The sequence below is a fragment of the Poeciliopsis prolifica genome, unplaced genomic scaffold, assembly GCF_027474105.1.
Source record: "Poeciliopsis prolifica strain line A6 unplaced genomic scaffold, Auburn_PproV2 SCAFFOLD026, whole genome shotgun sequence".
Taxonomy (NCBI): Eukaryota; Metazoa; Chordata; class Actinopteri; order Cyprinodontiformes; family Poeciliidae; genus Poeciliopsis; species Poeciliopsis prolifica.
This window is the reverse complement of record NW_026562401.1, coordinates 5,040,578-5,065,586: the sequence shown is the minus strand read 5'-3', so window position 1 is coordinate 5,065,586 and position 25,009 is coordinate 5,040,578. Positions and strand designations below refer to the sequence as shown.

General features: G+C 38.4%; 1 protein-coding gene across 1 annotated transcript in view; it reads right to left on the bottom strand.

The window, feature by feature from the left end:
• Window positions 1-21,966, bottom strand: part of LOC129371520 (glutamate receptor ionotropic, NMDA 2D) — an 86,064-nt gene extending 64,098 nt beyond the window's left edge. The window contains exon 1 of the mRNA XM_055048123.1: window positions 21,660-21,966. The gene's annotated coding sequence lies outside the window, so the exon portion shown is untranslated. The remainder of the gene's footprint in view (window positions 1-21,659) is intronic.
• Between the last annotated feature and the right edge of the window lie 3,043 nt (window positions 21,967-25,009).

The window sequence follows — 25,009 nt, the reverse complement described above, 5'->3', positions numbered from 1 at the left end:
ATTTTTCTTTTCTGCAAAAGAAAATTAAACAAAAAGGCTTTTTTCTGCTATAATTCCTGCCTGTTGCATGAACAAAAGCTGTGCAACTTCCTGAGCAGCAGGTGGGAATGAGAGGATAAAGAGACTGAGCCATGCAAGATTACAGTTCAGGAACACTGAACACAATTGAAGTTACATCGAGACCAATTTAACGCTCAAAGGGTTGTGTTCCACGCGATAAATGTCTAATTATGTAAAATAAAAATAAGAGATTTGGTTTTAGGAGTTAAATGTCAAAGAGGCAGTTGTGCAGATATTAGATATGAGAAGATGTAATGTAATTTTTAAAGGTCTTGCTCAGCAGGACTGATTAACTTTTTTGTGGAAAATAAAACAACAGAAAAATATAATAAATAATGCAAGTTTAATGTTAGCTGTTATAGAAACATGTAGATGTGCTTCTCATTGTTATTCCTTATTTCATAACACAATAGATTAAGGCTACTGCAATGAAATTTTAATCTAGCAATATTTTAAAGTATTAAGTATTGAAACATGTTTTTAAATTATATTTTGTTATATAAAATTCTCAAACTCCAAAAATTGGGAGTTTACTGGACAAACCAACATAGAGTCATGTATTTGAATTTGAAAAAGAAAATCAGTTTCTCGTGTTTTTCCAGATAAAACATGAAAAACTTGTTTCCGTCTGAGTCAAGACATTTTATAATCAACATTCCCTGCAATTACAGCTGCAAGTCGTTTAGGGTATTTTTCTTGCTGGGTTTCCCTGCGTTTAGCTCCTTCAATTCACCAATCAAATCTGACCAGCTTCCCTGTTTTTTGCTGTAGAGCAGGATTCTCACAGCTGCCGCATCCAAATGTTACATTAAACTTCTCCATAACTTTTTTCTCGGAATGTGTTTTTCTTGGTCTTTGTGATGCAGTCTGAGGGCTTCACAAAAGAAGCTCCATTTACACTCGCTGTAAGAGTCATTATTAGAGGCAGCGTCAGCAGGTTGACCATGTTCTTTCTGAACTGAGACTTGATTGGACACATACATCACAGGTTATTGACCATAACACAGCGTTCCTGCAGTAATTACCCCAATACTAGTCTGAGAGACTCATGTAAACAAGTCACTTGTCAACATGTTACACAAGATTATGTGTGGAACACAACGGAGGACTTACAGAGCTTTATCAACCAATATCCATCCACAAGCTCTGCACCATTGGCTCGAATGTGTGTTGAGAGAACAACCCTGGGTTTTAAATCAGTTCCTTTGCGCCCTCTGATTTAAAAAAGAGAGAAAAAAAATAAATACTTGGAGACCCTTTGGTTAAAAAGCATAAAATAAGGAAGATCCATGTAGCAGTGGGTCAATTTCTATACTCTTGACTCATGAAAATACATCTCTAAATAATGACATGTTTAGACATACAGTGTTACAATGAATATACAACAGTTATTACTCAGAAAAAATTTTACTTAGATACTGTACGCAGATCTTAATATGGACACAAAGCCTCATCAGTTGTGTTCTCCTCATACAGGTTATGTTTATGCTAAGCTGTTCAGCTTTCTCCAACAATCCAACAAATAGATTAATTAACTAACGCTGTGTCCAGGTTATAACCAGCCGCTCGGTCATTAAGAGCTGGAGAAAGGCACTAAATTCACAAATGTCATAGCAAATTTCTCATTGTTGTGTTGAATGTGTAATGGAAGTTAGTTTTCGTTCCAAAGCAAATATTGAGAAATTATGTTTTTTCTTTTTAAAATTATAATATCCATCATGTCATGGAGGTGGATTTCTGACAGAAACTGTTCTTTGTTTTTAATATTTATGGTTTCATTGTTATTTTCCAATTACGTGCTCTAAAATAGGATTAACAATTAGTTTCAATTCCATTATTTTCTGCTTTCAACAAGCAAATGTGTTTCCAAGTACAAATATGCAAAATACAAGCTGCCTGTCGGAACCACAGATTTGTTTTCAGAGGTCCCAATGTAGAACCAGAGCCACCATTGTTAATTGTTCAGAGCTAAAACTGCATGTAGGTACCAGTAAGAGGGAGCTTTGTTGCTGAATTTTTCTCTTAACATATAGTTTGGAGCATAAATCATATCGCTTGTTTGTGCTATGATTTTTATAAACTGTAAATGGCCTCGTTCATATTACATTCAGTCATTCACACACACATTCAGACGCTGATGATGGCAAGACACTGGATAGTGGCCATAGCTGTCCTGGGGCAGTCTGACAGAGGGAGGCAGAGTGATAAAGACTTTTCTAGTTCTTGTTAAAAGAACAACAAAAAATACATCAGTTTAACTGAATGCTAATGAATACTTATCTATGGGGAATATGTTTGTAGAAGTAAGTTAAAGTAATAACATTTCATACTGATCTGCTGTGTTTGCTAAAGAGGGGCTATCATGCAAAATAAAAAATTTTGAGCTTTATATTATGTAATAATGCTATTTCCTCATCAAAACCATACTCAGAGTGTTGCTTTGACCCCATGTTTGAGGGTCTGTGGCAGCCACTCATATGTGCCTTTGAGCCTGCTCCTGCAATGCGTCGCCTATTTTCACAAAGCTCTGTTTTGGAACTGGAGTCTCAAGCTGAGCTCCACACGCCTCTCCTCTAGACTAGCAGCTACAGCACTTAACAAATACCTGGTGGAACTGTGCATCTGGTGAGCTTGTCATATAAAATACATGTCAGTGTAACACTCCTAAGAACAATGTTAAAGGCTTAATGAAGGGAAATTATTCTGATGACTTGATGGAGGTTCAGTTTTGGAAAGAGCAAGAGAGACAAAGGCAAAATTTCAAGGTTTTAAACTGTCAAAAAAATGCCAGTCATGTTTGACATATACAGCAGTTTTATAACATAGGGCAACATAGTTACTTAATTGTGCTGCAAAATGGCAGAACAATATTTAACTAAGCAATGCTAAGCAAGTTAAATCACATTAAACTGTTTTGGTTTAAAATAGACAGATTTACAATTGATGACTAATATGTTTATACATTTTTCTTGAAGGAGGATTAGTAATCGTCTGTTTAACGTTCTTGTGTTTAATGTTTCATTGATTTCCTTAATATCTTGTTATTCAATAAAATATTTTTCAAAGATTGATATTTGCTGTCTTGAACACAAACACAGCACTGTGATGCAGACTTTTCTGTCTCGTGAAAACATTTATTAAAAGACTGAGTAGCTTCGGATGAAGTTGCTTGATTTGCATTATATTATTTTGTAAGTCTACTTTTTATTTAACGGTGTTTGTCATGAAAGAACCAGAGGAATAATGTTTGGGCATACATTTTCAAAGGAGAATCTTGTTTGCTACACATCTTGGCAGTAGTGAAGCCATAACATGTTTTGTCAAACTCAAGAGAATGCTATCGTCTAATCAAAAAACTGCTGGGACTGATGCTGATGTTCCCAGTTCACTTGTTTTAATTGGGGAATGATTATAAGAGTTACAGTGTTGAAAACCTGAATGTAGATGGTCTCTGCAGGGTGGTTGGGGGAACCCAGCACACTCTCCAAACCATGTGAAAGCTCCGCCACTGTTTTGAACAACCAACAGACTGTGGTGGGCTATTATTGTGGTGGCAGCAGTGGCAGCTCACCCATGATATGTGGCCTGCACACATCATCATGCATTGTTCATCAGACAATATTTGATCAGACTATAAAGAGAGCGTAGCTTACCTGTGGTAAGCTATGCTTACCACAGGGAAAACTTGATTTTTCCCATGTGAAACTGCAAATTCAGCTCCTATCTGATGGCCGTGAAGAAAACATTTAGCATTTCAAGTTTGTTTGGGGAGGAGCTGCAGTCCTACGCTTAATGTGTCATTCAGATATTCAAACAAAAACCTACGTCTCTGCCTTTCAATTGCACTTTGTTTGCAGACATCCAATTATGTTCAGTCATCGTCAGGAATAAGTCATGCAAATGACACGTAAATAAACACTCTGTTTTTGTTGTTCAGTTGGTTAATGTGAATGTTCCTCCTCTCCTTTCTTCCAGCACTTGAAAAAATAAACTGTCCTCGCTTCGAGCTCTGAAACACTAAAGCCAATGTTATTACAAGAACCACCAAAGAGACCCAAAACCTGCAGGTATAGCCACTAAGGACAAAATGAAATTGATTCTTGCTGGCAGTGTGGTGTTGGGAAAAACAATCAGATCACCTCTACCTGCTTTGCTGTACATGCTTGAGCATAACGAGGACATGAGGTGACTGAGAAGGAGCAAATCCCAAAAGGATAAAATAGATAAATAAATAAATAAGATGGGTAGAAATCAGTTGCTGGCATCCACGGTTGTCTGCGTCCCCTTTACACCGAGCTCCAGTGGAGGCAGAGCGACAGCGCTCTGCGCTGCATCATCTCTGCTGAGGAAACGCGTACGGAGGAGAGGGGTTTGTGCGGTTTGGAGTGTGTGCAGTAGCAGAGGTGCAGTGTTCAGCGTTGTGTTTAGCCTCTGTCCAAGCTCTGCTGGTTCATTCCATGCTGTCATGCAGAGTAATGGACCTGTTCCCTGCTGCCTGTGGCACGAGCAGCACTGAATCAGCCTGGGCAGCTTTACACAATAACACAAAACCACTGAAAAATGATGCATTTTAATATATAGTCCACTAAAACCATTAGAAGGAATTACAGCACCATGCCACAGCGCCTCTAACATCATAGACTGAACTTCTCTCTTTTTATTTGCCCGTGTTTATGACTACAGCAAGCTTGACAATACATTTTTGTGTGCATGTGTGTGTGTGTGACTACACTAAAATGCAAGATGAAGAGCCAGCACAGCGCGGTCCTCGACACACACAGATGAGTGAATGGCTGCAAGTGTGTGACATGGGGCGTAAGACGACAGTGTATGGGAGTGAGGAACGAATAGAAGAGTGCAGCTGGAGCTCAATGCTCCTCGTGTTAATTGGCCCATACTTCAATCACAGCCACTGGAGTGTGTCCTCTCTGACGGAACAGATCCTCTTTCTCCCTTTCCCAATCTTTCTCCCTCTCTGTCATGCTACACTTGTTCATCCTGCATACACACACACAGGCGCGTGCGTGGACACGCATGCAGGCACACTCTCTCACTCGCCTAAGTTCGATTTGTGTATTTTTTCCCCATCGTTCATTCATTCATTCATACAGACACTGCATCACCTCGCTCTGCAGCATCTCAGCCTCACACCTCCTCCCATGTTTTCCTCATTGCTCTTCTTCATTCACTTCTTCCACACAAATCTTTGTCCTGTGCCTCTTTCACTCCCGACTTCCTCCCATCCCTCTTTCCCTCCCCAACTTGCTTCCCCTCTTTCATTTCTCCCTCCCTATCGCACTCCTTCTCTCTCTTTGATCCCTGTTGAGTAGAAGAGCCACCAGGCAGGCGAGCGGCTCTTGTTCCCATTGTGCATAGTGTGCAAAGTGATCGGCAAGCAGCACAGCATGCAGCAGGCAGTTCAGGGCTCTGTGTGCTTCTGCTGCATGGCTGTAAATATCAGTAGTAAAGCTGGCCGCCGCAGCTAGCACCGCTACCCCGGACTTGATGGCCCCGGCCATCATAAGCCATTTAAATGACAAATGATGGAGCCATCTATCAAAGCAAGTGGCAATCAAACCAAGGGGGGAAACGAAATGCACAATATTTTCAAATTACTCATGGCACAGGCTAAAAATCAAATTAGAGCCTGATGGTTTTGCTGGGGAAACTTTTATCTCTAGATCATATATGTTGAGTATGTGGAAGATGAACTGTGGCTCTCAAATTTAGGAGTATTTCATTTTAAAAACAGAAATCATAGTGATTCCATTTTTCTTGTTACATTAATGACACACACAAGCATCATTTATGGCCGTAAGCATGCAGTGAAAGGGTGGCATTGAATTGTGCTGAGACAGAACGGGACTTCTGCCAGCTGTAGTAGTGATGACACCTGACACTACACCTGAACAGGAAATGTGTCACACTCACTTATTTTCATCTCAAGATATCTTTGGTTTCACAATGTCGTCCTATATTTGAAAACTCTGTGTGTGCGTGTGTGTGAAGTACTCTGAGTTAGATTGGTGATGTACGAATGACCAGGTAAGGCTAAGAGATGTGTTTTTTTTAGGTACTGTAACATTTTTATGCAAGAGACTTTGCTTTGTGGTCTTAACACCAACCTTAACATTTCTTCTTCCTATTTTTTAACAACTACTTTTATCCGACTCATTTACCCTAACTAATTGGAAATGTTTCTCATCCTATTTTTGTTTCAGACTTTCTCTATATTCCTCTTCACAACCATTCTTCATCCCACAGTTCGCTTTTTTCCTCCTTTTTATGGCTCCCTCTCATCATCCCATTCATATTCTCGACTGGTACAACCGCTCTGGGTCCCTTTCCTTCGTCTTATGCTTCATTCTGACCAATTTTCATCCCCCTCTTTATCCCTCTCTTTCCCTTCATCCATTTTTATCCAACTCTTTTCCCTGATCTTTTTGCTGACCCTCTTCATTCTTCTCCTTTGTCTCATCCTTCTTTATGTCTTTTTATCCCACCCATGTCCTTTATGACTCTTTATGACCTCTCATCACACCTTTATTTCTTCAGATGCTTTCTCTAACACAGAAATGACCATCATCCCACTCAACCTGCTCATCTGTCTTTGCAACTCTTTTTTATCCCACTCTTCCCTTATCCTCTTTTGACCTTCTATCCGACTTATACTCCTAATTTTTGACAACCCTCCCTCATCTTCTCTCTCTTTCTTCTTATTCCTCTCTAAATCCTTTATTTCCATCCATTCCTCTCTTCTTTATCTTCTTCATTTATTGCAAGGTTGTTCTGTTTTCTATCTGTTTAAAGGTCTTAAAAATATGTAATCTGTGATGCTCAAAGTTGCTTCAACAACAGTAAGTTAATTTACCACATAATTCCACCTTATTTACCATCCATTTAATTTATTTGTGTTTCCAGCTTCCTAAGATTGGGAGTTCTTGAGTCGGTAAAAAATTTTGTTCACTGAACAAAAATTACTCTTACTCTCACTCCTTACTCAGAGTAAGAATCTGAGTAAGGACTCTTACTCGGAAAAACACTTAATCTTGTCTCCTTATTGATTAAATCCAGCAAACCAACATTGTTGTACAAGTGCTTTCCTGACAAGCTTGGAAGGCACTCTTGGCATTATTGTTTGTATTTGCACTTTCCCTGGAAAAAAGTCAAAAAGTTGTTTCTAAGGCGTAATCTCCAGTTGTCCTTTTTTATGTTTTGCAAACCTTTTGCAGGAACAAAATGAAACAGTCACTGTGACATTTCACTTTGGTGTATCTTCAAGGCAAACCAGTATTTTATTCTGGCATTTGAAGCCCCTTTTACTTCCATGTGGCCATATGAAATGCCTCCCACTCTGCATGTTCAGTGTACCTTTTTTTTTTTTTTGGTTTACAGTATTCTGATAAGAGACAATGCCAATTAATTAGGCTTCACTTCTTTATGTAGAGAGGATAATGCACATTTCTCTCTCTTGTCTTTGGATTGATGGGAATTAATTGAAGCAAAACACTGGATTATTATGTTTTTTTTGTTTGTTTTTTTTTCTCAAAACCTTATCACCGTGTCACTAGGAGTCTTTCTAGCATGCCAGACATAAACACGTTGAGATACCCCTTACTGATGATTATTACTTAAATATTTGACATTATCCATAACTCATCTTTCTAACTCTCGGCATCCAGCACAGACTATAATTACCCAAGAGGAGATGAGAGTGTTTAATTTTGCACCATTATAACTCTGCACTGTCCAGTAATTGCAGTAATGCTCAAGAATGAACTCGTCTGATGCGTTTAGAAAAATTACCCATTAAAAACAAAACCCGGCTTGCTGTTTCCGTCTGCTTTGATCTGCAGCTCAGGCCTCTTGAACTATTTTATATGTACAGCTGTGTGCATGCATTGTCCTCCAAGCCTCTATCACTCATTTAATCCTCAGGACATCGGTAGCGTGCACACACACACACACAGACCGCATGAATAAAATCAATTTGTGTATGAATGATGCACAGGAATATTTTCCTGCTGTTTCTATTTTATCTTCACTCTCCCTTCCCTCACACACCCACAGACACAAACACATCCATTCATTCAACATCTACTACAAATGGTTTACTACCTTCATGAATGTTCTCACATAGATATCAGTAAGGTCAAGCTTTCATGTGGAAAGGTTGCAGTCTGGGAATCATGCAGCAGGGATTGATATAACAGAGTACATGTTTTTATTTCAGTCGGCCAAACGGGCCTGTACTAATTTGACGTGAGTGAATGAAAACAGCTTTGTAAGGAGGCTTTACAGTTTTCATGCACACTGCCAATTCTAGAATAAATGCTGCTATAAAGCCAGCCAAGGAGCAAGAATATTTAATTTTCTCACTTTGACACCTGACATACCGTACATTAGAGACTGCAGCACTCCTTCCAGGCCGTCTACGATGCCGAAGAAAAATTGCACCAAATTATCTGCTCAATGTATCAGTGCTTTGTTGAAATTTTCTCACAATGCACAGGGATTATGTTATTAGTTTTATTTTTTAGACAGAGTAAATTCCTGCTGAACCTTTTGCAGGCACCCAAAACCTCTGAAAGATTTTGGTATGAGGGGAAACAGTCTCAGTATTGAATCACTACCTATGAGGCCGAGTCATATAGGAAAGGGCCACGCTTTTCATTTTCATAACATACAGTGCAGGCATGAATCAAATGCTTGGCTGATTTAACAAGCTCTGAGATTGAACACAGAAACAAATTAGATGAAAATGTCTCAGCAGATCTGATGAGCCAGAGGAAGTACATCTCAAAGTAATAAGAATTTATTGGGATCATATTAAAGTACTGAAGAAGAAAAAAAATCAGCCCCTTTCTTTGCTGGCCCTGTAGCTGCAAAGTTGCTGCTGTTTCTGTGCTCTGTTTGCATCACAGCTTCCATTAATTCCCTCATTGATTGGCCAGACACTGGGATCACCTAGCCAGATCTAAATCAGTCACTAATTAAAAGAGTGAGATGAAAAGCAGCCGACAGTGCAGCCCTCCAGGACCTATAAGGTGAAACATTCTGTAACAACTCAAAACGAAGCTGCTTAAGACTCTCCCAGCAAGCTCTGCATAGTAATGATTTGCAATCTTATTCTGAGGATAAACAGATTAAACTGGTGGAAAACCTCAGCTGATAGCTATTGTGTCTTTGTGCAGCCAGGTGTGTTCACAAACAAGTTAGCATTTAAGCATAGAGGAAGCTGAGTAAAAAAACCTTCATTTACAGAGATAAAATTAATTCACTTTTTAATTGACACATTTTAGAGGAAGAAAAGCTCAGTTGTAACAGTGGGGTTTCTAAGCTGTATTCACAGCACATCTGGCCCATCCCCCGCTCATAATCAAAGGTGTTAGTGACACTTCTGTCAGCCTGTCCTATAAACACTGGTAGATAACTTTGGCACAGTGTACTTCCAAGCTGACAGGATCCGACCAGGAGGAGAGGCTGCTGAGGACTCAGACCAGTGAAGGATTTTATTTTATTTTTTATTTTTCAGATAATTGTCAAGCACATGAGATGGTGAGGGGTGGTGAAGGGAGGGATGTCAGATCCCCTCTGAATCATCCTCACATCACCAAATCAATTAGCTCCTTAATCTTATGATGTTTTTTTTTTCAAAGCAATGAATATTAAATGTCTGCTTTCTTCTTCCTTTACTTTTTATAACTTGACACACTGAGCTGTAGCATCTCATCAGACAGTCACTGGCCAGCAAGTGACAGCCACAACTTTTTACGCTGATACCATCCAGAACTTAAATCATGGAAAGCAGGGAAAGAAATGGCTCGTGCCAGGAAATACGAGATATTTCTGACAGCTATGATTTCACTTTTTTAGAGGAAACAACAGCACAAATAGCAGCACTGCTGCTGACAGGTACGTCAAATTAATAACCCATACAAACAAGCCATTCAGGTTATTAAAAGCAAACCTTTCACTGTTTGTCGGCGTCTAATTTGTCTGTTTACTAAATCAATAAATGATAAATGATCAGGTCTAATGTGATTCATCTGGTCGGCATTAGTAGTTAACTAAGACATGAACGATGACTCAACATTATCAAGCTGCTGAAATTAAACAAAAGGGCAACACCACACTTGAGGATGAAAACTCATTGCTCACACACAGCATGCTCTGATGAAAAAAAAAAACTCTTGAAGAGGCATTTATAATCCCGGAACATTTACAACTTTTGTCACATTAACACCACAAATGTGGTGTAAAATGTGAGGCTCCACTGCTCAGTTCATTATCTGGAAATTGAGAGTCTGGCACAACAACAAAAAAACATCAAGACATGTCCATCAAGAAAAACTGACAGGTTGAGTCAGGAGAACATTAATCAGAGAAGAAGTAAGAAGGCCCACAGTAAGAAGCTACACATACAAGAATGTATGAGTATAGTATGTATACTAAACAGAGTATAGTATACATACTATACTCTGTTTTCATGCTCAAAAAAGAAAAAGCCACTGTTGAAAGAAGGTAATTAAACGTCCCAACTTATAGAAAACATTTATTCAAGTTTATTTGATAGGAACAGACACACAATAGCATAGTGTGAATAGCATAAGCTAATTTACAGCAGCACTTGTCCTTAGATGGGATTTTATAAACAGTATATTTAAGATACTAAGTGAAGGAAGATGCTCTGGTTAGTGCACCAAAATAACAGGACAGAAAGCCTAAACTTACAACCAAAAGTAAGCTGAATGGCTTAAATCAAAGCATATTCATATGTTAGAATGGTCCAGTCAAAGTCTAGTTGTAAAGCCAATGTGGCAAAGGTGGGAAATTAATGATCACAGACACTATGCATTTGTATAAATTATCTTGATTTGCTTTTCAATCAAAAGGGTCCGTTTAGGGTCAAAATATGTTCATTTTCTTTCAGTTCAGAATTATGCACTATTTTGTGATGTGCTGTAAAACCTCAATGAAATACATTGACGTTTGTGATCATTATGTGCCAAAATAGAAGAAAAAAAAATCAAGCGGTGTGAATACTTTTGTGAAGCACTGTACACTGGCAGAGCTGTAAACAGATGAGTTAATATTTGGATGAAGATGAGACGGAACATTCTGTGCCAGCAACTGTTTTCCGTGTTATTTCCCATCACTGCTCAGTGCAAAATATGTGAATGAGTGCTTCTGTTTCCCAAAGCGGGTACCAAGAGCTTACTCATATAATAAAAACCATGTGAAGGCTAACTCTGACTAGATTACGTAACAATCAGCCCAATGAGTGTGATCAGCCCCAGATTAAGGTCAGGATGATTTCTTGGCTCATTTAGATAAATTAGTATGAAGTGTAATGACACAATTTTCATGCAAATGTTTTAAGTAACTAATTAATGCTTCAGTGTGGGGAAAAAAAGTAGCTCAAATAAAAAATCTTAAACAACTCAATCACATATTGTGCTCTTCAGTGTCAGAAAGGCTGTCAGTAATTTCAAAGCTACTTTTAGCATCTGATTCACACACAAGAGTCAAGAATAACAAACAAGCCCAGCAACATCTATCTTTATCAGACTGTTTTTCATCTCTGTGCCCCTCCCCTCATCGCTCAGTTCCTCCCAAAAAATAAAACTATCATCACACTGCAGAGAACATCCTGTGCAAGTTTCATACACCCGTTTTGCATCTGTACCAGCTACTTACTTATGTTTTTTTTAAAAGATTTTTACAGTCAAATTTGAAAGATACATAATACAAAGTTTGTTCTATTCTTTTTGGAAGGGTGTCATTTCACACAGAACTTTAACAGTGCCTCACAAAAATATCCACAATTTATAAATGTTGTCATATTTTAACCAAAAACATATTTGTAGTTGTGAGATTTTTACAATGATTGGTCAATGCAAACAGTGATACTTCACAAGTGGAAGGAAAAAAATACATTTAAAAATACAATTTTGAAAAGTGTGGTTTTCATTTGCATTAAGGCCCTTTTCGCTGACAATTTGCAGAAACACCTTCTGTTGCAATTATAGCTTTGGAAACTATTACTTGTGGTGAACCTCCACTCTAGTTTGAAGTAGCTTAGCAGGCTTAGTTATTGTTGTGTTAGTGCAGTGTTACATCACTCCACGCCACCAGGTGGAGCCACTGACAAGTAGTAAAACAGAAACGGCAGAAAGAGTAAGAATGATTACAATGAAGTTGTAGAACTGAGGTCCTTCATTTAGATCATGCCTGATATGCCAAGTTAAATAAATGCAGAGTTATTCAATAACGTGTCTTATTTTATTTTAAAGCTTAACTCTGTTTTAAATTTCTGCATAACTGTCTCCCCAAACCTATTTGCTGTTATTTAGTTTTCATGATGTTGTTTGTTCGCTCATTCAATTCAGTTTATCTATTTAACACTAATTCACAACTAAAATCATCTCAAAGCACTTTGCAAAAAAATTATTTCAATACTTACATTCCTCTTAATCCTAGTTGTAAAACAGTACAGTATGCTCAATTAGTTATTCAAAGTAGCTGAAAAAGTTTTTATTAAAGGAAACCCAGCAGGTTGCATAATTTATACAGCGAAACAACCACAAAGAGACGTATAGTGTTTACTACTGACTTCTAAAGACAGATGACCGCACAAGTCTTTATGTAGAAGAATCAGAGTTGATGAGGGTAAATGTGAAACATGCAGGTCCGTTGCCAGCCATGCTGGTGTCCTAAACACAAATCCTTTGTGGTGGACCAGCATGCAGAGTACAAAGAAGTAGTGCATCGGCTCGACATTCTCAACTTCAAGCCCTCACTGCTTTACCCTGCGCAGACAATGGGGGCAGACGGCGGCTGCCATCAGTAAAAGCAAGTTTGGAGTGGGGAAGGGTGGGTTCATGTTCTTACTTTAATCAGTTTTTGCTGTCAGATACTGTGCTATTTTACAATAGCATAGTACATACTAAACATACATGCCATGCATATTTATATCATACATCACCCTTGCATACCTATACCTCTTGTCTAGCATATTATACTACATAGATAATCCATCGCTTGCCAGGCAAGTACAAACATAGTGAATTATATCCGTTTCAAATCATGGAACGTCAAGGGGCCAAATGAAGCAGCTAAAATAAGCAACATAGTGTTTCATATTCAGGGGCTGAGAGGGGACGTGGTGTTGCTGCAGGAGACACACCTTCCATAGTGATGGGATTTGCGCATTAAAAGAGGCAAGTTCAGTCATCTCTATCATTCAAAGTTCAGTGCTAGTCCTAGGGAAGCTGCAGTTTTGATTCAAAGCCATGTTCTATTTGAGCCAGAAAACATTGTAGCTGACTCATCTGGTAGGTTTGCAGTGCAATACTCCTGTTATCTTAGCTAGTGCCTGTGCACCAAATTGGAATGATGAACAGTTCATATCCAGGTTTTTTACCTCCATTCCGGATAATGAAACATACCTCATAATTACAGTAGGGCGAGTTTTATTTTGTTCAAAATGCTGAATTAGACAGATCCTTTTCCAGGTTGTATTTCTTTAGAAATTCTGCCAAATTATTAACTTACACTACAGCAGAGTTAGCAGCCCCATGCAGGTCTAAATTTCCAGTTTAAAAAGAATCGTTTTCTCTTTTTCTGTATGTCCATCATTGTTATCCTAGAATACTTTTTTCTCTTAGATAACAGATTAATCACTAACAGATTAATCACTAATATACAGTCATCCAACTATCATAGCATTGTCATTTTACATTATGCTCCTTCATCATTAGATATACATTTCCCTTCTTACAGACTTTCCCTAAAACTATGGAGATTCAACTCACATTTACTAGCTAATGACCCCTTTGTAGATTCCTTAAGCTCAACTATAGTTATTTTGTTGAAATTAATAGCACCCCAGACGTGTCCAGAGGCATTTTATCGGAATTTTTCAACGCATATCTAACAGGTCGCATACTCTACTATAAAATTAATCTTAGAAAATTCACTATGTGCCATTAACGAGAACAGTACAGAAATCAATGACAATTATTAAAATAAACCAGGCAACACACTCTATAAAAGTTTCTGTAACTTCAATCTGAATAAGATCTTTTAGCTACAAATACGGCAGAACTGCAATTGCTCAAATCTAGATATTTTGAGTCGGAGGACAAAGCTGAAAATTCCTTGCCAAGGGAACTATAGCTGCCTGTACACCATCGAGTGTTACTCTTACTGATCCAAAACAGATAAATTAAACATTTGCCAGATTTTATTCTGATGATTCTCTGATTGTCAAGGTCCATATGCTCAACACTATTGAATCTCCCAGAAAAGATTAGGAGTTGGTGGAAAATTCAGCCAGCTTTTGTGTTCTTGGACTGTACTATCCCAGTCTTCCCACAATTAACAACAATGTAATGGCAACAGGACCTAGGAGCTAAAACTTGAAGAAGACCTATCAAATAAGTACAAAACTCATCTATCTGTGTCCGGCATTGGCTAATCCAGTCAAAATTCATACGCAGCATCTACTGCACTAATCGCAGATTCTCAAATAATTATTCCAATGTTTCAGAAACTTGTAATTGAAGTAACCAGTCCCCTGTCAATCTCATGCACATTTTGGCCATGTCCAAAATGGATAGACTTTTGGTCTAAAATACATCATACTTCGCATGGCGCACAGTTTTGACGCACATCCTTTCTGCTCTGATGTATTCCACAAACCAACACTTTATTAGAAGTATAGCGTAGTATGGCTTTCTGTACGTTACTGGCCAGCCACTGAATTTTGCTCAACTAGAAACACAACTTACTCCCATCCTACAACTGATGGGTCAAGGAAGTCCTGTTTAGTCTAAATCTAGAGAGACTGAAGTTTTCTCTTAAAGATGTTCTGTGGAAATTTCATAGAACCTGCATCGCCTTGCGATGCAGTGGCGCACCATGGGGGAGTCAGAAGGAGGTTCTTTCTTCTGGAGCAAATTTATTATTTTTATGTTGCTTGGCTTACATTTATTAAAATGTTTCAATAATTTTCGTTAATGACTATATCTATCTATCTATCTATCTATCTATCTATCTATCTATCTATCTATCTATCTATCTATCTATCTATCTATCTATCTATCTATCTATCTATCTATCTATCTATCTATCTATCTATCTATCTATCTATCTATCTATCAATACCACCTTCAAGGCTCTTTAAGACTGATTATGCTGCAGCATGCAACACAAGTAAGACTCACAGATGCATGACACCCCATCTCCATCTGACATATCAAGTGAACTCCAGGCATTCCCTTGTAGTTTTTATAAATGCCTCCATTTCCTCTTTTTAATAACCACTTATGGTGTCATTTCCTGCCCCATACATCATCATGAGTGACCACACATGTCATGCACAACGCCATGCTCCACAAAACATTCCAGAACATCTTTTCAACCCCCCTCATTATTTCTCTTAATTCTGATTTCTTGTGTGAGTGAGTCAGTGTCACTGCGGCGTGAATTCACGGTACACATGGTGTGTGTGCATGCGTCTCATGGGGATGGTCCCAAGGTCTTCTCTCATCCAAAATGGTGAGGGTGAGTCGTGTGTGTTTCTGTGAAGTATCCATTGTTTGTGCAAATCTTGCTCTTGTTGAGTGAGTGCTTGTGCCTGTCTGCATACCCATGGGGCTCTGCCCTGAATGTACTTTCTATGAGTTTGTGCGACTGTTGCATGCAGTCATGAGAAGCTCTGTGCCTTAGCTGCTTACAGACTTGTATTCCCAAAACACGCCGCAGGGCTTTGGCTTTGGTTTGTGTGCATGCAATTGTGTTTGCGTGTGCACCTGTTTGATTGTAAGTGTGAGTAGGAACTGCTTGCTAAATTGTCCCTTGGTGTTGTGTTTGATTGTGCCTTTGTGTGTGATTTTGTTTGTCAGTCTATTTGCCAGAGTGTCCAATTACTTGTCTCTGTCTATCTCCACTTGTTTGTTAAGAGACTTCCTGTCACTTTATTTTAGTTTTTGTTTTGATGTCTTTGTTACTCCCGGTCCAAAGGTGGAGTAAATTTAGAGCAGAGGTGTTATCTTAGCATTGCTCTACTATAGCAGCTGACAGGTGCAGAATAGGACGCCAAGCTTGGCTGATGCTCGAATTTCCATAAACTTTAATGTCTGATAATTGCAGTATTGTTTCACACATTTTGCAAAAAATTTGACATAACACTTTAAGTGAGTGCAGAGAGTTGGATCTGTAACAGTAGGGTGATAAACTAATCAACACAGAAGGCAATTTAAATGTTATTTGTGTTATTTCTGTTTACTCTTTAGTGTCTTTTTGGATGATGTTCTTATACAACAATTTCCTTCATAAGATTAATAATCTACCCACCTGATTTTGAGAGGGGGGTCTATTGCCTTTTGCCATGATTATTAGAAATACACTGAGAAACTGGTATTTGTTCAAAACAGAATGGTTTTAATCTAGACTGGCCCTCCCTGGTGACATACTTAGACTGGCCCTCTCTGGTGACATACTAATTATTATGCTAGCAGCAATACTTTAGTGTGGCGATTGCAACTAAGACAAAGATGAAATTTTCAGATAAGAGATATTTATTCAGGCAGCAAAAGAGCCAGAGAGAACAAGATCTTCATCAGATAACAGGAAGGCTGAACATTGTTCAGGAAACTTACTGTATTCATCATTTTTGGGATTTCCATATTTGTCTGTCACGGATTATGCTTCACAATGTGAAGTTTTTGTGAATGCACAAAAAGTGAAAAGTTGCTCTTTTAGTAATGCTAGCAGTCCTAACCATGTTAAATACTAATAACTTAAAGAAACTTTACAATATTATATCATAGTCATTGTTCCTTCATTTCACAATAGTAAAACCCTACCTTGAAAAACAAATTCAGCCCCCAGTTTGACATTTTTCTTTATGCAGAGGGTCTGAACACTTGACTAGTGAGAAACCATTGCTTCCTATGGGTGAAAACTATTGAAGTAAACATTTTAAACAAATGTATCTGATTTTACCCAATCTCTAATGTTTGGAGATGAAATATGTAATGTGCCAGCTTGTTCGTGAAGAAAGCTACGCTATGAAGCTTACCGGAAATTTCATGCACTGCATACAACTGCGAAGAGAGAAGCTCCAACTTTAGTTGCTCAATATTTGGATGACCAACACACACTGAACGACTTTGTTCACTTTATCTGCTGCCGATGCTAAACTACAATCATAAGCAAACTAAGATTCAAAAACAGAGGAGAAACTTGACATCATCGCTCACAACTCCTCCTTTTGTTCGCTGATTGGCCAGGACGAAACACATCCTGAGTACTTAAGCTCAATAGGAGAAGTCCCAGATGGAAAATTGCAAATGAAGACAACAGTCAGGACAGTAAAGCCCTGTTTTACAGAAACTGTAATTAATAAACACTTAGTATGAAAGGCTGTAAAAAGACATTTTGAATAATGTGCTTATATCTTACATTATGGTTATTTTCTTATTTTTGTATTGTAATTAGTCAAAATCAGTATTGGTAGGCCCATTCCTTGAAAGAAAAAAACTTTCTGATCTGTATATCTGAAATGAGTCCACCTCTATTTGGTCTAATTAGTAAAGGCACTTCAAGTTGTCACTGGAAAAAAGCAGTGACAAAACTCATAAGAGGAAATTATAGGTACCTTGTCTGATAAGCTGGCGACTATCAGATAAAATTGAAATTAAAACATGTGAATTCATTAATTTCCATCTGATTTCTTAATATTCCATCCTCTAATCCAAATATAGAGTTCAGTAAATATAGATGTTCTTGGGCCTTGCCCAGGAATTATAGGCAATAAATGACCTTCGACAGGTCTAGAGATTTGCAGTAATTGTATTTCTGTTGATTTCCATTAATCTATTAAAATGGACAGGTTTATCACTGTCCATTTTTGAATTTGAACATTGACTCTAAATTATGTAAAAGATAATATGAAAAAAAGAGATTTTTTTTTATTCTCTTATTTGCTCTTGAAGTGCAAACAACGGCAATACACGTCTTACACAAAAATTAATATAAAATTATGATAATTTCAATACAGACCAAAGTTTTTGCATCTTCAAACTGTTAACCTCAACACTGTCTGAAGGTTTGTCACAATTAGATCCTTTTGCAAAACAAGAAATCCTGAAGTAATCTTTCAATGTCAAGAGACACAACAATTTCAAACACTCGCTCAAAACCCTTAAAGGGTTTTTTATAACTCACTAATCCTGACATTTAAACAATGTTTAATAGCAGAGAAAGCTGCAAGAAGTATAATGGATTAATGCCCTATTTTCTCCAGTTACACACTGCCTGTCAGCTGGTTGAAAGGAGGTTTCTACATTTTGCATTCACTAGTAAATCCATCTGCTTCAAATATTTCTACTGTTAAACAAGAATACCGAAAGGGCTGAAAATAAAGAAACGAAACCTCTCACCTCCTTAAGTTAAGTCTGTATCTAAATAACAAGTGCAGCTACAGGACCATGTCTGTAAAGCAGCTAACATTATAACTATAAACATCAATGTGTACTATGACACACATTGGCCTAAATTGTCTCTTTTTTGTTTTGCTTTCATTCTTTTGAGAAATACTTTGACATTTTTTACTCAAGGTTATAGTAACATGCCTCAAAAACAAAACAGAGGGTGAGAAGCTCACTTGGTTTCCAGAATATTTGCAAAATAAACTCTTAGACTCCCAAACCAACAATTCTCTCTGCCCAAAAGGATCTGGATTTTCAAAGTACATATAAGGACACCACCAAGACTCTCTAGTTCTAGAGGCAAATTGGGAGACTATTCTTGTGTAGCATAATTCTGCAACAGGCATGTTAATTTTTTTTTTAAATTATTTAAACTCCAAACTCTTCACAGTTTCACTGAGTCAAACAGGACATCCTGCAAATGTTGAATGATTACTTTTCCAATAATAACTTTAAAACAAAGCTTATAACTCACTTTTACTCTCTTGTTATACTGCTGAACGTGATTTCCTTTTAATGTATTTACACATTTTCTTTTATGCCATCAAGATTTTATTGTTTTCTATGAATTCCGGTAAGTTCATTATTACTTTGTTGTGTCATTGTTTGCCTCTTTCATTTGAATAATTTAATCATTTTAATCGTTTCCTCCACCATTTTTTTCACAGCAGATAAATAATAATGACTGAATTTGATTTGTTTTTAATAACCAGACATTCAGTTTGTGGTAATATAGAAATAATGAACCAGGAAAGACCTGGCATGAAAGATGCTGCAGAACTGTGGATATCTGGCAAACTAATTATCTCAGCTTTAACTGCACGGCTGCACACACACGGTTCTTCCTCAGAAGGCTCGCTGCCTTGGTCTTATAACTGTCAGCTCTTTAACTTTTAATTTTACGTGCAAAATACTGTTGCATTGACTGTCGGAAGCATTGAGTGAGTTTGGAAAATAAAAACCTTAAAAGTGCTATCGGCAATTAAGACTTTGGTCGTGGATAACAGCCTGCCAATCTGTGTCCCCAGCTGCTTTCAAAGGAGGGCAGTCTTTTCCAAAATGATGCGGATTTATTTAATGAGTTCAAGTGAGAGATGGTATCAGAGGAAATAGAAGATTTGTGGTTAAAGAGTTTGACATCTGTTGCTGTGTCTTCCAAGCAAACTGCAGGGAAATAATTGCTGAAAAACATTCTTGTCACACAACTCCTCACTACCAACTCCATAGTTCCAACAGTCTGCAGAAGAGTCCAGAGATGCACCCTGGGAGAAGAAAGTACTGTAATCACTCCAAAACAGCCGCCTCTGATCTCGTTAAAGGCTAATTGATGTTCTATGTTAACGAGCTTTACCTTAATTAGTGGTATTAAAAGAACACTGGGTGGCACGTGTAGCTAGGGAAAAAAGTGGGGGTTCTGGTGGGCTGCAGGATTGAGGAAATAACCCACTAATGTTGCATCAAACACAAGATGAAAGGGCTGGAAGGTGGGAGAGTAAACCAGTGCAGAGGAAGTCACAGGTTGGAAAAGATGGAAAAGACTGAGGCGAAGAAGAGGCAGGGGTATTGGCAGAAGAAAAGAAACAAGCAAATGAGGGGAAAGAGAGTTGACGGGGGAGGATTGGGCTGTAAGCTTGAGGCTTTTCTGAGCTGAAGTCAAAGAATCAATGGGATGAAATTGATGAGGACCGTGGAGTTGGAGCAAACAAGTTCACAAATGTTGACTGTTCCTCACATTTCTCCAACCTTTGAGATCCAATTTCAATCAGCTTTCTTTTACCTTCATCATCACGCCTGCCGTCCACATCCTCGTTCTCCTCACATCTTCTCACCTCCCCTTCCCGCCATCCCCCTCTTACAACAGCTGGTACAGTACAGATCTCTGGGCGACCGTTCAGCAGAGAAGGGACACTGAAGGCAACCCTTCAGGGGCAGCAGTGCATGCAGTACACTGCTGCAGTACGCCTGCGTGTGCTTACAATTTCAAAAAGGGGGTTTGTGAGGGGAAATGATGAACTGAATAGATCATCCGGGAAGAAAACGGAGAATGCAACTCAGACAGATATGAAGGAAATAAAAACACATTTGTTTCAATTACAAATGCATCCAAAGGCCTCCCGGTGCAGGCCTATAAATTTGACATTGTCACTCTCAAGCACTGCAGTAAATCCGTGAGTAGAAACACTGTGCCTCTCCATTTCAACATCATCATGTTCTCCCTTGGTGGTCTTTACAGTCAAAAACACCTTTCTTCTTTTCTAATACAAGAAAATAAAATAAAATCATACTTTTTTGTCAAGGAAAACTTATTCTCGACAAACAACTAAAGTAAAATCTCTGTCTCTCTCTCTCACACACACGCAAACACACAGACTCCTGGTAAAATAAATAAATCGTCGGTTCCAGCTGTCTGAAGATTCTTCGGTGGCAACAGAGGGGATAACCGTGGGCCGCCATACGCCCAAATATTCAGCGTATCGGGATATAAATAGATCAAGAGGGTGGGAAAACTGATCGGCAATCTTGCAGTGGCTTTTTGAAACGAAGTACACATTCACGCACCAACACTAAGCACGCATGTGGAGAAAACAAGCATCAATTAAAACCTCCGCAGCAAAGTGAGGCATGAAAACTGTTGCCAGTTTTTCTCTTAAACTGAACCCAAACTCTGTCTTTTTTTTCTTTTTTTTTTTTAAGCAAACATTTCCAGAAAGACTGGATCGGTGCAGCCTCAAGGTTCTTTGGTGTGCATGATTAATTGAACTGCCGGTAAACTGTGTGCGTGAGCGTCTATCCCATCTGTGCCTGTGAGTTTTTCGGGCGCAGCAATGACAGAGGGGTCAAAGCCCCGGCGCGCCGGCCGCTTCCAACCTCCATCTCTCCATCAGAAGCGTCTCTACACACGAATGCCGACATCCGACTGCTCATTTATTCCATGTCTCAATGACGCGCAGCATCCTCTCACTGCCCGCGCCGCAATTAATCCAAAGCAGCAACAGCAGCAACAGCAGCAGCAGCAGCAGCAGCAGAGGGTCTGTGTGCGTGTTTGGAGCAAAAATGCGCACTGCAAATCTGAACCGGATCAAACAAAAATGTACTTACTGAATTTCACCAGCCTTTCCCCCCTCTCTTCCTGCGTCCCTCCATCCTTTTTCACATCCTTGCTTTTTGAGGTATCCGTTTTGCGGGTGTCCCCCACCGCCGCCGCCGCCTCCGCCACACGCGCGCACACGCACACTGACACGCACGGCGTGAAAATATATACCTGTATAAATATATATGTTCTACATGTATTCAATTTCTCCCGATCTCTCTCTTCACCTCTCTCGCTCCCTCTCTCCTCTCTCTCACACGCACTCTCTCCAGCTCTGCCTCTTTCCCTCTTCTTTTGTTAAAATTCAGTATATGCGCCCCGTCACCTAGCAACCGTCAACCTCCCTCTCTCCCCCTGTATCTCTCTCCTCCTCCCCCCTCCTCCCTCCCTGCCTCTCCATCTCAGGCGACACGTGTTGAATGCTAAACTTAGCGGTCCGGAATAAAATTAATAAAGGGATAGGACGCGCTCTCTATCTCCCCTCCTTTCTCAGTCTTCCTCCTCGTATCATAATGCAATATAAATATTTACTAGAACCACTCAGCCCTCTCATGCCCTCGCAGCGTCTCTCTGCATCCCCCCACCTCCTTCCTTCCCTCTCTCCCTCCATCCATCCATCACTAGCTCTCTCCCCGCATCCCTCCCTCACCGTCCTGCTTTTTTTTCTTTCTTTTTTTTTTGCCCCCTTCTTTTTACCGCTGCCTCCTATCGCCTCTTTCTGCTTCTCCAAGCAAAACGGAGGCGCCACACCAGCGTCTGTGGATCCACATGTGAGTGTCACCCAGGCAGATGCCTGGTGCGCCTTAGCATGGAGAGGTGCAGCTTCTCTTGCTTGCGTGCGCCTGTGCATGTGGATGGATGAATGGAGCAGCATGTAACTAGCGTGCCAATGCGTGCGCAGCTTGCAGTCAGCGCAGTGGAGCTGCAGTTCAGATTCTTGTAATTCTCATATTTCGGCAGCAGAGTTTCAAATAAACACAACCTAACTTTTCTTGTCTGTTTAGTGAGAGAAATGCAACAGGAGGTTTGTTGCTTGCGGCGTATTTTTTGCTTCTTTTCATCCAATGATCTCTGAAAGGAGAGTAGAGAAGTTGTGTTTGGTCTGAGATGTAGAAACTGTTATTCATCTGCATCAGTGGTTTTCAGAATACAAAATTTGAATGAAGCATTTGCAAGGTATGGTTGGTTTAAATATTATTTTACCAACATGTTTTTTTCTGACTAAAATAATCATTTTTGGAGTGCAGCAGAGTCCTGACTAGAACCTGACAGAATTTGTGGCCAAGCTTTACGCTGACGGTAAGGAGGCCTCCAAACATTCAACAACAGGCAACCAATTATAAGAATGGCTCTGAATACTCAGTAAATGTGACTTCTTGGTTTTCTGTTTTTAATAAATTTGTGAAAAACTCAAACTTCTTTCTACATTTTTGTGAATATTTGTGTGATTTTTTTTAAAGGAAAGACACTATTCCAATACTATTTGCAACAAGGCTCTAATCAAATTGTAAGTGAGGAAAAACTAATTTTTCATATCCACTGTATATCAGTTTATGTTTTTGTCAGGGCTGCATAAAAAAATATAGATATTTAATATAGTTATTTAGTATTTATTCTCATTGGTGTATAAATATTGCCAGACAATTTAAAGCCATTTTTAAAGTTGAGCTGTAAAGGAAAACTGAAGACATTTGAAAGAAAACTTTAAATTTAGTTTCTCTATTGTGCATCTTCCACTTTTGTAGTTGGATGAAAAGGAAAGTTCACTGATAAAAATATTCTGCTCTATCTACTTATGCAAATAATTGCCTTTATTTGTTTATGCTCTTCAAACAAGACTGTCCTTAGTACTTAAACCATTTATTTTCTGAAAAAAAAAAGAGAATGTCTTGTATCTTGACCAAGTATTTTTGATACGAATGCCAGATATTTTTGTGTAAAGACACTAACTTGAATTTTTAATGTTGATTTCACAGATTCAGTTATGTAAATTTACTGCACCACAGATTCAATTTATCTGTGTAAGCAATATTTAGAAAGCTTGGCTACACCCTAAGATCATTAATTTAAATCTACTGGTTGTGTACAATTATCTCAAAAGATAGAGAGAAGCAAATTTTAAAGCAATAAAACCTAAATCTGTGCCAATAATCAGTAGCTATGGGCTTCCCTAATGAAATGCTCAGTATTCTGCTAAAAATAATGACCAACAAGGAGAAAATTACAACGCAAAGCTTATCTGTGCAGATGTGTTTACAGTTTCCAAGAAAAAGTCATGCTTCCTGGGAAGAGTGTTTAAAGGTAAATCAAAACCCCAATTTAACTGTAAAAACATGTCAGCAAGATTTAGCAGTTTTAGCAATCTGGAATATTTTACTTTGCAGCACTTCCTACCAGAAGAAGAAAAAGCCTGTCTGCAGCCTCAGAGCAAAATTTACTTACGTTGGACTATCTCAAGAGCCAAAAATTTAATATCTAAGCAAATAGATAAAGTCTCAAGCAAAACTGCTCAGCTTTCACACGGCTAGAATCAGTATTCAGGAAACAAGAAATGCAGCAAAAAAGAACTCAAGTCAGGTAAAAATAAAAGACCTGATATGATCTTAAAAGAGATTTTACTCAAAACTGATAGTATGCACTGAGATGTTTACTTTAGGTCTTAAAAAAAATGTGAAAAATAATACTGTTACACTAAATTCAGGAAGGTTCATGTATGACAAGTCTCATAAGTGGAAGACAAGTGTAGATAATTAGTATTAATGTAAATTCAAATGGAAAGAACAACAAGAGGTAATTTTCAAAATTAGCTAACAAATGTATCAGTCGACAAATATGTATATACTATTGATTAAACAAAAGGAATTCACATTATCTACAATTAAAACACTTTAAAAAAACAAATTTGTTTATTTGTCAGTCTTTTCGAGTACCTCCTTCAGTCGAAGAGGGGATTGGAAAGAAGGGATGTGAAACCAGTCTGAACCATCCAGTTTTTAGTGCCACATCCAGCAGGCATACCAAGAGGCCAGATGGGGACCTCTAATAATCTCAGCATGGTACAGCAAAAACAAAGGCAACAACTGACATGTCTTTGAACCTATGATGCCATTTTTAAATAAGAGGGTAGAAGGTAAAGCTGTGATCGAGTGATAGATATTTAAAAATGGCCTAAAAATAAATGTTGTAATAGAAATCTTTATTACAGTATCTTGAAATATTACTCAATTACCTCTGATGTTAATAAATGAATTAACTGAAATATTTAATGGAAAACACAAGTGTGGAAAAAACTTGTATTTCTAATTTTCCACATTAACTTATTATTAATGACTTATGTTAAATGTTTATTTCGTCTCAT